The sequence below is a fragment of the Lactuca sativa genome, chromosome 5, assembly GCF_002870075.4.
Source record: "Lactuca sativa cultivar Salinas chromosome 5, Lsat_Salinas_v11, whole genome shotgun sequence".
NCBI classification, from domain to species: domain Eukaryota; kingdom Viridiplantae; phylum Streptophyta; class Magnoliopsida; order Asterales; family Asteraceae; genus Lactuca; species Lactuca sativa.
The window spans coordinates 131,592,702-131,608,555 of NC_056627.2; positions in this window are offsets into that span (position 1 = coordinate 131,592,702).

The following is a 15,854-nucleotide window of genomic DNA, read 5'->3' on the forward strand; positions in this document are numbered from 1 at the left end:
TAATTGGAATGGGCACAGAATATGTCAACACGATAGGTTATAAACCTCAAGTCGTGTGCTAGTGAAGCACTTCAGGTTTTATTCTTGATTAGTTCTTGAGACTTTCAAGACCTTAAAGACTCCCACTGTCCTCTTGACATATAAGACTTTCTTGTCAGATATTCAAGAGATAGTGTGGATTCTAATCAAGACAAACACTTCACACAATTGGCCTTAGATGGTCTTTCTTTTATCCAAAACATCACAACTTACCAATTTCAAATGTACAAGAGTAGAAAACTTTTACTCTTACATTTGACATGTGTTTTAAACCTTCTTTAAGACATGTCACTCAAGTTACATTCTTAGAGTATAACTCTAAGAATTGTTTTTGGAATGAAGTATGAATCATTTTCTTTATTTAACCACTTCAACAATTCATAGCTCCTCTTCTTAGCTATCAGAATGCACTTAGAGGATGAATTGTGATATGGTCTCTAAATCATTAAGATGATCATAAAAACTGATACTAAAGTAATCTCCCATATTTTCAGATTTGAGAAACTTTTATCCTTCTGCCTAATTTGATTCTTCTTATTCGCTCTGCCTTACATTGGAACATTTTCCAATGTCTCAGAATTACACTTAAGCTTGTATGTATAACCATATTTACTGAGCTTTAGTAAATTATGACGAATAATCTTATCGAGCTTTTGTGGTGGACTCGACCAGTGCACAAGAATGTGTACTCGATCCTTTAGTCCTTCACTTGACTTACACATCCATGTGAACAAGTAGTTAGTCTTAATTTTTCCAATGCATGAAAGTTCACATTCATCATGCTATACAACATGCATGATTCCAAGTTCCGGTCCAATTGAAACTTTGGTGATGAGAATCTTTCCTTATTTGGTAAATTTAGACATTACTACAATTGAAAGAATCAATTTCATATTTCCACTCTTGTTATTAATGGAATCATATAAGCAACAAAAATTTTCACATATGCCATTGTAATGATATTTTAAAATAAATAAAATCAGAAATTTTCCTTTTATTTTAAAAACTTTGCGGAAAACTATCCTTACAGTGCAAAAGCACATGAAAACTTTGTTGTTATTTATTCGTAAGCAATATATCATAACTCCTAAAAAGTAGCTCAAGAATCCGATCTTCAAACTATGCGATACAAATCCATCTACGCGATCAGATTCAACATATTCTTTCTTTAAGTTCCTTCATTTTTCTTTGATTCTTAAAACATCAACATGTGACCCAGTCATATCATTTATCAAGAATCTCAGAATAGAAACTTAGCAGAGTTAGATAGTGGACTTTACCTAATTTAGAGTCAAACTTATTGACTTTAATACCCTTGGGTAAATTGGCAGCTTCGCAACCAGTGCCCCTTCCTCTGGCAATTTAACATATGGACGCTTTGGTAATGGAATATGGGACTATGATAGACTTAGCCTTTCTCTTTACCATTTGGTCAACCGAGTTGACTGTGACAACCCGAAATTTTCATTTTTACGAACCTCATCTATTCAATAGAAGCTAGTTCAGTTTCAGTGAATTTCATACTTTTCCGAACAAGTTTGTGTACATTAGGGTTTATGTTTTAGGTGATATCAGGAGAGTGGATGCTCCTGGTTTTGTGGAATTTGGGTAATTCAAGTTTCATAATGTTACAGTACAATATCAGGGATAAAACTATTTTCTGCCAAAATATTCCAGGACTATAAATAGTTTTCTGAATTAAATTAATTCATTATTCACAATTCCAAATAGAGAAAAGCCATATTCTCTCTGACGGATCTTCGGGTTTTCATCCCATATTGTGAGTCTACTTTTCTATATACGATTCAATACTTGTTAGGTGCTTATTAACATAAATTACATGTTCAGATTACAAGATACGGGAGTTTACCGCCCAAGAACGTTCTTGGGGAGTAAACTCCAAAATGGAACTTTAATGCTTTCTAGACCCATCCCCATGTTTGACAACTTATCAAGGACATTGTGTATGATCTTTATAGGCTAGAAATCATCCATGAAACAAAAGATATAGGAGTTTACGGCCAAGGAACTTCCTTGGGCCGTAAACCCCTTTTCAAGGGCTTAAGGTGCCCTAAACTTCCCCTTATGCTTAAAGACTTTAACCCTCAAATGCTTGTGCTTATTTAAGACATCTAAACCCATCAAAATCATAAGTTTGTAGGAGTTTACGGCCAAGAACCCCTCTTGGGCCGTAAACCCCTTTTCTAAGGGTAAAATGCACAACAATCACACCATAGGCCTTAAGACAATTTACCTTGAATACTTGGGACTAGAATGGAGAGTAGATCACATAATAATCACTCCTTGAAAGGAGTTTACGGCCAAGGAACATATCTTGGGCCGTAAACTCCAAGTGAAGGCAAAAAAGTATGCCTCTTGTCCCCATTAGCCTTAGATAAATTCATGGAAGCCATCCTTGATGTTTAAGAGCCTCAAAACAATTAAAAGCCATCACCCCTTAGGAGTTTATGGCCGTAAACTCTAGGGTGAATGGACTTTAGGCCGTAAACTCCACTATGGAGTGTTCTAGAGCCTTAAACTACTTCATGTGTTATTCCAACAAAGCTAGGAGTGTTCTAGGATCAAGATAGCACCACAAAACACCCAAAACCACCCTTTGAGGAGTTCACGGCCATAAAACCATGAGTTTACGTCCGTAAACTCCAAGGTGTGGGGTTTGTTGGGTGGTGGACTCCTATGCAAGGCCATTTGATGTTTCAAACCCTTTTGCCTTGTCCCGTAGCAACTTAGATGCAACCATTTGAACCTTAAACACTCATAAAAGTGTTTACATGTTTCCTATGTGTCTTAACTTATTTATTAAGTTATTATTTGTCTAATTAGTTATATATGTGCTTATTATATGATAACTAGGCTCGTGCGTGTAAACAAGTCTCCGTTTGCCACCTAGCACGGTATCCGACACTGCAATTCAAACGACTCACCACAAGTGAGTTCATACCCCTTGAATCAACCTTTGAAATGATTTTAAACATTTTAAAACACTTTATGGGGGGGGGAATACAAGTCAAATACTTATAAGTTATTGCTTCAATCACATGTGATTGCATTTAATCACATGTGATTAATAACTAGGAAAAGAATGATTTTTACCACTGTTCAAACTGTTTATCAAACTGCTTCACTTTGAAATGTTTTACAAACTGTTTTACTATCCAAACTTAGTTATAGAATGTGATTTAAACAAATGCTTCTTATACTTAAACTATTTTATCAACTTATGCCTTCAAAATGTTTTATAGATCGACATCAAGTTGATCTTCTCTTGAAATTATATTTATGCTTCAAATGTTTTATGAAAACTTATTTATCCTTTTATATATCCAATTGAATGCCCACATATGTATAGATATATAAATAATGTTCAAAGGGCTTAGGAAGGCCATCCGCCCTATTTCCTTTTCCTCGATTTGGATGTGGTCTGGTGGGATTTCGGGTGACCATCCGAAGGTCGTTTCCATATTACTTATATATCATATATACATGTATAGACATAAAAGTACTTCCATATTCATACTCATCAGTACATCATTAGTTGGTTACCATCAGGGTAACATAGGATCATACATATACAGATATACTAGAAACAAGTACATATACAGATATACTAGAAACAAGTACATATACAGATATACTAGAAACAAGTACATATACAACTATACTAGAAACATGAACATAAACAACTATACTAGGACGAGAAACATTACATATACATGAATACGTAACAATTGTGATCCACTGTGTCGGAGCATGCCTTAAATCTCATGGCCCGAGTTGTAGCCAGAATTCTCTTGGAGGGAGAGCGTGAGTTTGCGTATAGATCTATACTGGATTGACTATCCTACACCTTGCTGCTAGCTACAGCCGGACCTGCAGGTCTGCGGGTGCCAAACGTCATTTCTTTTATTACGATCATTCATTATGTCGTTGTTACCAGTCGATAGCATGGTGCAATTTATCACAATATACCTTAATATAAATCCGGTTTAAGGTAGTAGTATTTAGTACAGCAGTAGCCTTATTATACAAAGCTACAATACTACAATGATTTACCCATTACATATTTTAGTGATAACCTCACTTAAGCATTAATGTACAAACTATATTTTTAACAAATGATATTTATACTTGGGTAATTACACACTTTTACAACAGACAAGTTTACAAAACAGTTTAGCCTTGGTAGAAGGTTACTTTTATTGAAAATATAGGATTTTCTGAGAGATTCAAACTTTTACAAACACTTTCAAACATTTGCTTACATTTTTACAAACTTATACATGAGACAGGTTCAAACACTTTTGACAAGAAACATTGACACTAAAATACTTATGAACTCACCAGCTTAATGCTGATAAACTCTTTCAAAATAACTTGTATTCTCAGGTCATCAGTAGGCAGGTACCGAGGCCAACTTTTGAGAAGATGGAGTGCATTCAAGACTCATCTCATATTATTTTGTGTTACATTATTTTTGGTGTCTATAACTGTGCAGAACACACTTGTATTAAAATTATATATTTAATGCAATGGATGATGTTGTTTGCTTATTTACATTTACTGTGTTGTGATACTATACATGACGTCCTCCGCCCCAGAACGTTTCCGCCGTTCAAGGTTTTGGGGTGTGACAGATTGGTATCAGAGCATTGTTTATAGTGAATCAAGTATATCAACCCATAAAAGATATACTAATCTATAAACCCAAATGGGATTAAAACACTCTGACCAAGAGTCTATACTTTAAATAATAAAATATTTAATTAAGTATACTAGTCTGCATTCATACTAAAATCAGTGTCACAATGACAAGAACAAAAGTATTACGATTGTTGAATATCACACGTAAGCTCGGGGATGTATGGTCAGTCCTGGGAATGGCATAGCCTGATCAACTATGCTGGTCCTAGGAGTGATTAGCATATGCCCTAGAATGGTTGTGATATGTTAACATGTCTAAAAACTTACCAACAGTACCACAAGAAGATCAGTAGAACTTAAACTTAAAATACTATAGGAGTATTTTGTGCTACTAGTTACACGTATACTATATTCTTATACCTCTCTTCTCGCGTAGATCTAAATGGCTGGATTCCATCATGGCGACCCGTACTTTCCCAATGAAGGCAATGCAGGGTGGATCGATGAAGAGCCCGAAGATGAGCATCTAATCCCTTTGGATGATCACCTCGCAGAAGGCTTTTCAGATGGATCTGACTCCGAGCCTGAAGTCAACAACCTACCGCTTGTAGGTCAAGCCCCGAACAACAACCCTCGACCAGCGTTTCCAGGTCCTACACCCATGTGGGCAAACAACCTGAACCGCTGGAGTGATGAACAGGGTCAACCCTTACCATAATTTGGGGACCGAACCTTTTACAACATTAGCGATGGTGGCTCTGCTGACAGAGTTCTGCCGGTAATCATCCGCAGAATAGCTCGTAATGTCGAGCAAGGTCGAGCAGCCATCGACCGGGTCATGGAGATTGATGCCAATTCATGTGTCAATACAGTCCGCATCCGCCGTCTTGAAGAAGACATGGAACGGACCCGGAGAACCAACGAAACTCTGCAGCAACAGCTGGCTGCCTCCCGTGCTGAAGTCTTAGAACTTCGAGCTCGTCAGAGAACTCAGGACCGACACCTTCAAGAGGTGTTTCGCCAAGTGTCCGACCTCAGGGCTCGCCCGAGAAATTCCCATCGCCATTAGATGATGTCTAGTACATCTCTGTCTTTTGATTTAGGGATAGCCTTGAACTTATGTGCTTTAAGTAGCACTTGTCTGTAAAATATTCCTAACTTTCGATACTTTAATTAGGAATTTAGGACTGTCAGTCTTGTCCTTATGGTATGATGTAAGACCTACTGTTAGGTCGATTTTCCTTGAACTTATTACATCAGTAATACCCGTAATATTGAAAGCTATCTAATCTGTGGGAAAATTTTGTACACTTGTGTATTTCCTACTAATATTTCCTATTGTGATTTCAAACACTCATTCAACTGTTGGATTATGGTTAGTTAGTCCTTGGGTCACTCTCACGTTGCTTACAAATTGATTCTTACCATCTTTCTTATCTTTATAAACTTATAGCTGAAGGATGCCTCCTCGCAAATCTCCCAGGACTAGGAATAATCCTGCATCTCCACCGCCTCCACCACCTGCGGTCATCGATACTGCAGCCCTGAATGCTGCCGTAGCTGCAGCAGTGGCAACTGCCATGGCTCAGTATCACTCATCCGATACTAGCAGAGGTGGAACCCCTGTTGAATATATCCCAATTGAAATCCCTGTGCGCTCAAGGGAGTGCTCTTAAAAGGATTTCACAAACTGCAAGCCGAAGCCTTTCTATGGCACCGGCGGAGTCATTGCTCTCTCGCAATGGTTCGAGAAGACTAAATCAGTCTTCGAAATCTGTTCGTGCCCTGCTGCGTGCAAAGTGAAATATGCCGCATGCACCTTTGAGGGTAAAGCCCTAACGTGGTGGAACGGCCACGTCAAAGCCCTAACTCTCGTCGTGGCTAACGACATGGGCTGGGAAACGATGAAGGACCTCATGACCGAGGAATACTGCCCGAGGGGCGAAGTCCAGAAGTTAGAACATGAACTCTGGAATCTGACCATGAAGGGCACCGATGTGATCGCTTACACTGCCCGCTTTAGCGAACTGGTGGCCCTATGCCCCAATATGGTTCCCATTGAAGGGAAAAAGATTGAACGGTATGTATGGGGGCTAATGCCTCCGTACCAGGGGAATATCTTAGCATCCAACCCCGCTACCTTCGACAGTGCCAAGCAATTGGCACAAAGACTCATTGACCATGGAGTCAAGACCCCTGCAACCACAACCACCCAAGCCATCCTAGAACCCTCCAAACCCGCTGGCAATAAGCGGAAGTTCTGGGATGAGAAGAAGAAGCAGCGAGCTTCAAAGAAACAGCAAATCGTAGCAGTACATGCTGCGGTATCCCCTACTGCTGTTACTGCTCCGGGGAAGCAGTATGCTGGAAGTTTGCCGAAGTGCAACAAATGCAACTTCCACCACAACGGCGCCTGCCGTGAAATGCAGTGTAACAACTGCCACAGAAAAGGACACACCGTCCGATTCTGTAAGTTCCCGGCGCAACCGATCTCCCAAGTTCCTGGCTCAGGCGCGAGCCCAACTTGCTATGGATGTGGCGAATCAGGCCACTTTAAAAGGGACTGCCCAAAGGCGAGGAATACTGGAGGAGCAGGGAGGGTACTAGCAATAGGCCACGGGGAAGCAGTCGCTGAACCGACAGTGGTGACTGGTACGTTCCTCCTTGATAACTCCTATGCATGCATTCTGTTCGATAGTGGAGCGGAGCGAAGCTTCGTAAACCACAAATTTGCTCGCATGCTTAAGCAAAAACCACACGCACTTAATGAACAATTCACAGTAGAAATGGCTAATGGGAAAACTAAAAGTACTAATAGCATATACTTAGGTTGTCTTCTAACCTTAGATAACCATTCATTCCCAATCGACCTTATGCCGGTCTCAATAAAACGTTTCGACGTTATTATCGGCATGGATTGGTTAAGTCTTCATCGCGCCGACATCATGTGCTACGAGAAAGCAGTCCGTCTAAACCTCCCGTCTAACGAAACTCTTATAGTCTACGGCGACAAACCTGGTGCGAGTCTTCGCATTATATCTAGTATTCAAGCACAGAAATATCTGCGCAAAGAATACCACGCATTCCTTGCTCACGTCGTCGACACGAACCTAGAAACGAAAGAACTAAAGAACCTCCCAGTAGTGAGCGACTTCCCCGACATTTTCCCAGAAGAACTACCCGGGTTACCTCCGCAACGACAAGTCGAGTTCAGAATCGACTTAGTCCCAGGAGCTACCCCAGTAGCCAAGTCGCCCTACCGCTTAGCACCAGCCGAGATGCAAGAACTCTTTGGTCAACTTAACGAACTGCTCAGCAAGGGCTTTATAAGACCAAGTTTCTCACCTTGGGGAGCACCGGTCTTGTTCGTTAAGAAGAAAGACGGATCATTCCGTATGTGTATTGACTACAGAGAACTCAACAAGTTGACGATCAAAAATCGTTACCCTCTGCCACGCATAGATGATCTATTCGACCAACTGCAAGGGGCGAACTATTTTTCCAAGATTGATCTGAGATCCGGATATCACCAGTTACGAGTGCTCGAGGAGGATGTGCCGAAGACAGCCTTCCGAACTCGTTACGGACACTACGAGTTCGTGGTGATGCCATTCGGGTTGACCAATGCGCCCGCAGTCTTCATGGATCTGATGAATAGAGTATGTCGACCTTACTTAGATCAGTTCGTCATCGTTTTCATTGACGACATCCTGATCTACTCCCGAAGTAAGAAAGAGCATGGCGATCATCTACGACAAGTTCTAGAGACACTACGAAAAGAGAGACTTTATGCGAAGTTCTCGAAATGTGAATTTTAGATCCGAAGAGTCGAATTCTTAGGACACGTGGTAAGCGAAGAGGGAATCCACGTGGACCCATCCAAAATAAAAGCCATTGAGAACTGGTCAGCACCAAAGACGCCTACAAAAATTCGTCAATTTCTAGGTCTCGCTGGCTACTACCGCAGGTTCATTTAGAACTTCTCACGAATAGCAAAGCCTCTTACAACCCTGACCCAGAAAGGCGTGGCCTTTGACTGGGAAGAGAAACAAGAAAGAGCGTTCCAAACGCTCAAACGAGCCTTGTGCACCGCACCAATACTATCCCTTCCAGAAGGAATAGAAGACTTCATAGTCTATTGCGATGCATCCAATCAAGGACTCGGATGTGTTCTGATGCAGCGAGGTAAGGTCATCGCCTACGCCTCGAGACAGTTGAAGACACACGAAGTTAACTACACAACCCACGATCTTGAACTAGGAGCAGTAGTGTTTGCTCTGAAGATCTGGAGACATTACTTGTATGGAACGAAGAGCACTATCTTTACCGACCACAAGAGTTTACAACACATTTTCGATCAGAAGGAGCTCAATATGAGACAGCGACGGTGGGTCGAGCTACTCAGTGACTACGAATGCGATATTCGTTATCATCCGGGTAAAGCCAACGTAGTAGCAGACGCCCTAAGTCGGAAAGAATATTCTGGTCGCAAGGTCAAGTCATTATCAATAACCATCCATTCACACCTGACTAAGCAAATTCAGGCGGCTCAACTTGAGGCCATGAAACCTGATAATGTGTCGAGTGAATCCCTTAGGGGGATGGACAAGAACTTCGAAGCCAAGGGTGACGGAGCGTTATATTTCATGAACCGGATTTGGACACCGAAACACGGTGGTTTCCGAGACTTGGTCATGACCGAGGCGCACAACACTCGGTATTCCGTTCACCCAGGTTCAGATAAGATGTATCTGGATCTTAAAAAGCTATACTGGTGGCCTAATATGAAAGCAGAGATTGCTACCTTCGTAAGTAAATGCCTTACTTGCGCGAAGGTTAAGGTCGAGTACCAGAAGCCCTCTGGGTTACTGCAACAACCAGAGATTCCAGAATGGAAGTGGGAGCGGATCACTATGGACTTCATAACCAAGTTTCCCAAGACAACGGGTGGACTCGACACCATATGGGTCATCGTTGATAGATTGACCAAGTCTGCACACTTCCTGCCTATCAAAGAAACCGATAAAATGGAGAAACTTACGAGAACATACATTAGGGAAATTGTACGGTTGCATGGCGTACCTATTTCCATTATCTCCGATAGAGATAGTAGGTTCACCTCAAGATTTTGGCAATCCCTACAACATTCCCTAGGAACAAGGCTGGACATGAGCTCAGCCTACCATCCATAGACCGCCGGACAGAGTGAGAGGACCATCCAAACATTGGAAGATATGTTGCGAGCCTGTGTGATTGATTTTGGGAAGGCATGGGATACTCATTTACCCCTTGTCGAATTTTCCTATAGTAACAGTTATCACACAAGCATCAAGGCTGCTCCATTCGAAGCTCTCTACGGCCGCAAGTGCAGATCCCCTCTGTGCTGGGCTGAGGTTGGTGATACCCAATTAGCAAGAGGGCAAGCTTCCGACAGTAGTCTCACTGGTCCGGAAATCATTCGAGAAACGACAAAGAAAATCGTTCAGATCCGTGAACGATTGAAAGCCTCTAGAGACCGACAGAAAAGCTACGCCGATAAACAAAGAAAACCTTTGGAATTTCAGGTGGGAGACCGAGTCCTTCTCAAAGTCTCACCCTGGAAAGGCTTGATACGCTTCGGAAAGCGTGGGAAGCTTAATCCGAGGTACATAGGGCCTTTCGAGATTCTTGCCAGAGTCGGCCCCGTAGCTTACAAACTCAACCTACCCGACACACTGCGTAACGTACATTCTACCTTCCACGTATCTAACTTGAAAAAGTGTCTGTCCGTCGAGACTCTCGTAATCCCACTCGACGAGATCGAGATCAACGAGAGCCTCAACTTCGTGGAAGAACCTGTAGAGATCATGGACCGTGAGGTCAAGCAGACGAAACAAAGTCGTATCCCTATCATGAAGGTTCGCTGGAACGCCAAGCGAGGACCGGAATTCACTTGGGAACGCGAGGATCAGATGAAGTTGAAATACCCTCATCTTTTCGCTTAATTGTTTGTAACTTTCATTTGCTTAAATTCTAATTTCGGGACGAAATTCCCTCTAACAGGGGGATGATGTGACAACCCGAAATTTTCATTTGTACGAACCTCATCTATTCAATAGAAGCTAGTTCAGTTTCAGTGAATTTCATACTTTTCCGAACAAGTTTGTGTACATTAGGGTTTATGTTTTAGGTGATATCAGGAGAGTGGATGCTCCTGGTTTTGTGGAATTTGGGCAATTCAAGTTTCATAATGTTACAGTACAATATCAGGGATAAAAATATTTTCTGCCAAAATATTCCAGGACTATAAATAGTTTTCTGAATTAAATTAATTCATTATTCACAATTCCAAATAGAGAAAAGCCATATTCTCTCTGACGGATCTTCGGGTTTTCATCCCATATTGTGAGTCTACTTTTCTATATACGATTCAATACTTGTTAGGTGCTTATTAACATAAATTACATGTTCAGATTACAAGATACGGGAGTTTACCGCCCAAGAACGTTCTTGGGGAGTAAACTCCAAAATGGAACTTTAATGCTTTCTAGACCCATCCCCATGTTTGACAACTTATCAAGGACATTGTGTATGATCTTTATAGGCTAGAAATCATCCATGAAACAAAAGATATAGGAGTTTACGGCCAAGGAACTTCCTTGGGCCGTAAACCCCTTTTCAAGGGCTTAAGGTGCCCTAAACTTCCCCTTATGCTTAAAGACTTTAACCCTCAAATGCTTGTGCTTATTTAAGACATCTAAACCCATCAAAATCATAAGTTTGTAGGAGTTTACGGCCAAGAACCCCTCTTGGGCCGTAAACCCCTTTTCTAAGGGTAAAATGCACAACAATCACACCATAGGCCTTAAGACAATTTACCTTGAATACTTGGGACTAGAATGGAGAGTAGATCACATAATAATCACTCCTTGAAAGGAGTTTACGGCCAAGGAACATATCTTGGGCCGTAAACTCCAAGTGAAGGCACAAAAGTATGCCTCTTGTCCCCATTAGCCTTAGATAAATTCATGGAAGCCATCCTTGATGTTTAAGAGCCTCAAAACAATTAAAAGCCATCACCCCTTAGGAGTTTACGGTCGTAAACTCTAGGGTGAATGGACTTTAGGCCGTAAACTCCACTATGGAGTGTTCTAGAGCCTTAAACTACTTCATGTGTTATTCCAACAAAGCTAGGAGTGTTCTAGGATCAAGATAGCACCTCAAAACACCCAAAACCACCCTTTGAGGAGTTCACGGCCATAAAACCATGAGTTTACGGCCGTAAACTCCAAGGTGTGGGGTTCATTGGGTGGTGAACTCCTATGCAAGGCCATTTGATGTTTCAAACCCTTTTGCCTTGTCCCGTAGCAACTTAGATGCAACCATTTGAACCTTAAACACTCATAAAAGTGTTTACATGTTTCCTATGTGTCTTAACTTATTTATTAAGTTATTATTTGTCTAATTAGTTATATATATATATATATATATATATATATATATATATATATATATATATATGCTTATTATATGATAACTAGGCTCGTGCGTGTAAACAAGTCTCCGTTTGCCACCTAGCACGGTATCCGACACTGCAATTCAAACGACTCACCACAAGTGAGTTCATACCCCTTGAATCAACCTTTGAAATGATTTTAAACGTTTTAAAACACTTTATGGGGGGAATACAAGTCAAATACTTATAAGTTATTGCTTCAATCACATGTGATTGCATTTAATCACATGTGATTAATAACTAGGAAAACAACGATTTTTACCACTGTTCAAACTGTTTATCAAACTGCTTCACTTTGAAATGTTTTACAAACTGTTTTACTATCCAAACTTAATTATAGACTGTGATTCAAACAAATGTTTCTTATACTTAAACTGTTTTATCAACTTATGCCTTCAAAATGTTTTATAGATCGACATCAAGTCGATCTTCTCTTGAAATTATATTTATGCTTCAAATGTTTTATGAAAACTTATTTATGCTTTTATATATCCAATTGCATGCCCATATATGTATAGATATATAAATAATGTTAAAAGGGCTTAGGAAGGCCATCCGCCCTATTTCCTTTTCCTCGATTTGGATGTGGTCTGGTGGGATTTCGGGTGACCATCCGAAGGTCGTTTCCATATTACTTATATATCATATATACATGTATAGACATAAAAGTACTTCCATATTCATACTCATCAGTACATCATTAGTTGGTTACCATCGGGGTAACACAGGATCATACATATACAGATATACTAGAAACAAGTACATATACAGATATACTAGAAACAAGTACATATACAACTATACTAGAAACATGAACATATACAACTATACTAGGACGAGAAACATTACATATACATGAATACGTAACAATTGTGATCCACTGTGTCGGAGCATGCCTTAAATCTCATGGCCCGAGTTGTAGCCAGAATTCTCTTGGAGGGAGAGCGTGAGTTTGCGTATAGATCTATACTGGATTGACTATCCTACACCTTGCTGCTAGCTACAGCCGGACCTGCAGGTCTGCGGGTGCCAAACGTCATTTCTTTTATTACGATCATTCATTATGTCGTTGTTACCAGTCGATAGCATGGTGCAATTTATCACAATATACCTTAATATAAATCCGGTTTAAGGTAGTAGTATTTAGTACAGTAGTAGCCTTATTATACAAAGCTACAGTACTACAATGATTTACCCATTACATATTTTAGTGATAACCTCACTTAAGCATTAATGTACAAACTATATTTTTAACAAATGATATTTATACTTGGGTAATTACACACTTTTACAACAGACAAGTTTACAAAACAGTTTAGCCTTGGTAGAAGGTTACTTTTATTGAAAATATAGGATTTTCTGAGAGATTCAAACTTTTACAAACACTTTCAAACATTTGCTTACATTTTTACAAACTTATACATGAGACAGGTTCAAACACTTTTGAAAAGAAACATTGACACTAAAATACTTATGAACTCACCAGCTTAATGCTGATAAACTCTTTCAAAATAACTTGTATTCTCAGGTAATCAGTAGGCAGGTACCGAGGCCAGCTTTTGAGAAGATGGAGTGCATTCAAGACTCATCTCATATTATTTTGTGTTACATTATTTTTGGTGTCTATAACTGTGCAGAACACACTTGTATTAAAATTATATATTTAATGCAATTGATGATGTTGTTTGCTTATTTACATTTACTGTGTTGTGATACTATACATGACGTCCTCCGCCCAGAACGTTTCCGCCGTTCAAGGTTTTGGGGTGTGACATTGACTATGGCCGATCCTTTTCCATTGGGAAGAGAATGCTTCACCTGTATTTCCAGTGTCTTCATTGCCAATGCCCATCAAGTTTTAGGAAGTTGAAATAAGCAAATAGATAGTATCATTAAGGGTCTGGTCATAGTATGTTTCATAGGAGTCCCAAAGGAACTCACTATGTGACTTAAAAAGTAGTTGAGCCACCAACTTTCTCATGACTTTGACACCCAACTCTCCCGGCTTGTCAATATGTGAACACACATAGACCTTTACTCGCCAATAGGGCTTGAGTGACCTTAAACTTTTCAAGAACTTGTGGGTTAGGGAGAATAATTAGAGGAGGTGAAATGTAACACTCGTGTTTCTAGCGTAGACATTTATATTGAGTTGATAGTCTAGGTTATCCTTTGTAACTCATTTTGAAGAAATGAAAAGGAATTATGTGAATATTATGTGAATTATGTGTTTTATGCTTAATTATTAGGGCTTAATTAATTAAGAATAAAAATAAGCGTTAAAATTAAAGTGAAATATAAGCCCCCGATATCTTTACATAAAGTTGTAGTGGTCGAAACAAGGATTTCGGGGATATAAAGAATACCAAAATCCGAATTATAACGAAGAAGTTATGACCTGTCGAAGTTTCGCGACAAAACCGGCACAGTGCTGAATGTCGTAAAAAGTGAGTTTTCGATAAACTACTTTTTAGCCTTAGTGATCTAAATGAAAGTCGTAGTATTCGTTAACCGAGAAGTTCGATAATAAGAACGCCCAAATCTGACTTCGTATGAGGAAGTTATGATTTTTCGAAGTTTCAGCTTAGCAGTAGACAGCTAAAAACTCGAATTTTAGATCGAGTGATTTTTAGCCGACACAACCTAAACGAGAATCGAAGGTATCGTCATTAGGAGCACAACGGTAAAAAGTCTTACAAACACGAACGTCGGATGAAGAAGTTATGAATTTTTAACGGATTTCCTGTCCCTGTCTGTTAAAAATAATAATATAAAATTTAAACTCAAAACTAGCCGACGAAGTCTAAACGGAAGTTGTATAGCGTAATTTTAGCTACGCGTGCATATAAAGAACGTCAAAAACGGAGCTCGTATGCGAAAGTTATGAATTTTAGAACATTTTGGCACAAAATTCGAGAAATTTCGCATAGATAAGCTTAACCCGGAAGTGCCACGTGTCCTCGCTTCGCATGTGCCACATATCTGGAACCTGCTGAGTCACCGAAGCCACCTGGCAAGATGTGTTGCCTTCCCTCGCATGCGACACTGCCCCGTGTCGCCCCGTGTCCTCTTCTGATTCGACCGAAGGGAGGCCCAATCTGAAGCTCGCAGCTGGACCGAGCCTCGCACCGCCTAGCCTCCGAACCTCGCATGTGGACTAGTAGACCGTGGTCCAATCAGAGGCCGAAACTGAGCCCTTCGCACATGCTACCCTCGTGCAAGCCTTCCCTGCGAACCCTCGGATCTACGAGGCGTGGCTCCTTCTCAGCCGTCCGATCATAAGCTCTCCCCTATAAATTCAAGGGTGCGAGACCTCCCGGGTAACTTTGAAAATTTGTCAATTTTAACCCCTAAACCCATATTTTCTTCATCTTAACATCCCGCAAAGCCCCGGTATCGATTGTAAAGCCCGGAATACTCCACGAAGTGCCCGAGAAGCCCGGAAAATTTATCTTTTCGATTTCGAAGCCCGACTTTTGCAAAGTCCGGTTTCTCAATAAAACTCCCGGTTTTATTAGAAACGATCGTTTTAGGAAACGAATTGCTGCCCGATTATCATCAAATCATGTGAGTGTATAGTCACTTTCATTTTACACATAGATATGAAGTATTTACCTTATAATACGTGCTATGTGTAAATATATTAATTGTTTATTTG